The sequence below is a fragment of the Equus asinus genome, chromosome 22 (genome assembly GCF_041296235.1).
Source record: "Equus asinus isolate D_3611 breed Donkey chromosome 22, EquAss-T2T_v2, whole genome shotgun sequence".
NCBI lineage: Eukaryota > Metazoa > Chordata > Mammalia > Perissodactyla > Equidae > Equus > Equus asinus.
This window is the reverse complement of record NC_091811.1, coordinates 24829958-24833095: the sequence shown is the minus strand read 5'-3', so window position 1 is coordinate 24833095 and position 3138 is coordinate 24829958. Positions and strand designations below refer to the sequence as shown.

The 3138-nt window shown below is 40.4% G+C and overlaps 1 long non-coding RNA gene across 1 annotated transcript; it reads right to left on the bottom strand.

Moving 5' to 3' along the window:
* Positions 1-1945: 1945 nt before the first annotated feature.
* On the bottom strand, positions 1946-2918 carry LOC139041647 (uncharacterized). The gene is made up of 3 exons (XR_011497171.1): positions 2799-2918; positions 2161-2259; positions 1946-2083 (listed from the first exon to the last, which is right to left on the bottom strand). It is a non-coding gene; the product is annotated as an uncharacterized lncRNA (long non-coding RNA).
* Between the last annotated feature and the right edge of the window lie 220 nt (positions 2919-3138).

The window sequence follows — 3138 nt, the reverse complement described above, 5'->3', positions numbered from 1 at the left end:
GGTGCTGAAAAAACACTAATAGGTAAAAACAGATTCAGTCTCACTTCTCATTGTGCTTATAATCTAGTGAAAGAAATAGATACCAATCAAATAGTCAGACAAGTATAATATTGTGACAAATGTTATAAAGTAGAAATACAGCAGGCAATGATTGCTTCTAATAGGAGGATTTGACCTAATCAGTGATGTCAGGCAAGTCTTCCCTGAAGGGTATGCTTGAGGATCTGAAGGATAAGTGGAAGTTGCATGGGTGAAGAGGGCAGAAGGTAGAGAAAACAGTATGTGCAAAGGCCCTGGTGGCAGGCAGGTGCTTAGGGACTGAAAAAAGGCCAGTAGGGAAGGGAGGACAAGTGAAAGAGCTGCCGGAGAGGTTAGTGGGTGGAGCTATGCAGAGCCTTGTAGGCCATGCTAAGTGGCTTTGTCTTTATCTTTTCTCCAAAGAGCAACGAGAAGACAGTGAAAGGTAGATGGGTTGGTAGGCAGCTTAGTTGTTGGTTTGTCTTTTTGAGGGTTAACAGGGGTTGTTTCACCTAGTGGGGAACTCTGGAAAAAGACCAGAATTAGTGACAACCATCTGCTTGGACTGACATTGTCTGCCTCTTCTGAACTCATTTACTCAGTACTGTTCGTGTCCCCGCTTCCTTGGTTTATCAGCTGTGTAATCTTGAGCAAGCTACTTGTTTGAGCTTTAGCTTCCTCTTCTGAAAAGGAAGATGCCAAAAGTAATTACCTTAGGGAACTTGTGCCCAAATTAAATTAAATTAAATCATGCACATAAAGCACTTAAAAAAGCATCTGCTACATAGCACGGGCTCAGAAATATTAGCGAATGTTATTTTATTATCACATCTTAAGCATTATATTATTGATTTATTCTTTAATTACTCATGCCATATAATCAGCACTGCACTTTAATTTTCTTGAATCATCCTTTAATTGTGCACTTCTTAATTTTAACCCTCCAATTAAAACTGAAAGCTCCTGAAGGGCAAAAACTGTTGGCTCTCTCATCATCTAACACGCTGCTGTTCTAAATATTTGTTGATTGAACAGTTCTTCACAGTTTGATCTGCATCTACTCCCATTTATTCTGAATGATGGAAGCAGCATACGAAAGTGGAAGAATGATGTGGGCTGGTGAGAAGAGGTAGGAGCAGGGAATTTGATTCTGATTACAAACATCAATCTTCAAGGTTGAGTGGGCCAAAGGGCCAATGCCAGGGTGTGCTTAGAAACTTCTCAGCGCCCAGAAACAGAAATCATCACCATCATCATCATCATCACCATCATCAGAGTTAACATCTACTGAGTGTCTACTATTAGTACATGAATTACCTTTTACTCCTCACAATAACTCTGTGAGGGTGGTATTACCATCATTAGCCCCATTTTACATAAGGAAAGGTACAGCAGTGCAGAGAGCTTAAACACCCCACTGTGACACGGCCCACATGTAGCACAGTCATGTCATTGAAGTCATGTAGACAACTTGTGGCCTCTGCCACTGCCCTTGGGTCTGAGCAGGATGTCCCTTAGCCTTCCTTATTCCTTCGTAGTCTCCCCTATGTCGGGCCTGCACCACAGGCAGCAGTGTGCTGCCCACGGCAAGCAAGGCTGTGTGCTGCTCCACTTAGCCAGAGGTTTAAGGCAAACGACCTGAATTCTCCATTTGCTGTTTCCTAATTTGAGAAATGAGGGATGAAAAGAAGGGACCCTCATCAGAAAGCTACACCTCCATAGTGTAGAAATGGCTGCAGCTGTTCTCCACAGTGACCTCCTCTCAACCATACAGATGTGGTCAGACAGGCTCTCTGCCATACATTTCCTGGGTTTTCCTGGCCTCCATATTTCCACTGCGCTCCCTGTGGGTGGTGATTCAGTTTAATGCTGTGCTTTGTACAGTACTTTATGCATTTTGGCATCTGATAAAAGATAAATTAGAAAACCTCAATGTGGCATCACTCCATTTATTTTGGCTTCTAACTTGCAGAAGAGATCTTCATTTTATGCCTTAGTATTTTTCCAAAGTCAGGGGATGAAAAGGAAAGTGAGCCAAGCCTCTCCAGGTTGAACTGACAGAGAGCTGGAGGAAGAGAGAAATGAGTATTGTTAGCATCGACTCAGGTAACTCCTCCAAAGGAAAGTGAGAGGGTCACGCACCATTTAACAGGGTGGCAATCCAGGTTCAGATTCAACGCCAGGCAAACCTGTCTCTGACTTACAAGGTGTGGCAAAAGAAGATGCTGCTTACAGGACGACCTGAGTTGAAAACAACAGTATGAATTCATAATTTTTTCCTCTAAATAAAAAATGTAATAAAAGGCAAAACAATAGGGACAGAAAGCAAATGGGCATTAGAAAACATTTTGGGGTGACAGAATTATTCTGGATTATGAAATATAACTGGATTATGGTGATAGTTGCATAAATGTGTTAAAACTCATCAAACTGTAAAATTAAAATGGGTGGATTTTTTGCTACATAAATGATACCTCCATAAGTTGTTAAACATTATCTTAATTTTTAAAAAACCCTCTGAATGGTCCCCAGACCAGAAAGGGTAAGGGTGAGGTAGATGGACTGGGTGGCTGGAGGGTAGGTTCTAGAATAGAGCCAAAGTCGGCATAGGATCCTGAATCTGCTAATCAACAAAAATTAAATGTCCCAAACTATTAGGAAATGGGTGCCATAACTAAACAATAACCCATTTGTGAGACATTGGCTTCTCTAGTTTTTCACCTCTCTGATATAAGCAATTATCATTGCATCAATTACATTATAGTAATTTGCTTACTTACCTTTTACTCCCACTAGGTTGTAATCCCCATAATGGCAGACACTGTGATTAACCATCTGTTCATATACTCCACGGTGCGAGGCTGAGGATATTCATTCCATAAGTTATATTTACATGTTATTTATTTTTATTTGTTTTTGATAGGTAAGGATATTCACATTGATCAAAACTCAAGAGTTACTTAAGAGTATATATAATGAAGAATTTCCCTTCCCAAGCACCCCCCAAATACCTGTTTTCCCTCCCTGGAGATACCAATGTTACCTATTTCTTCTGTATTCTTTGAGAGATATTTGTTGAATATGTATATTAACATATGTATTACATATATAAAAGAAGAG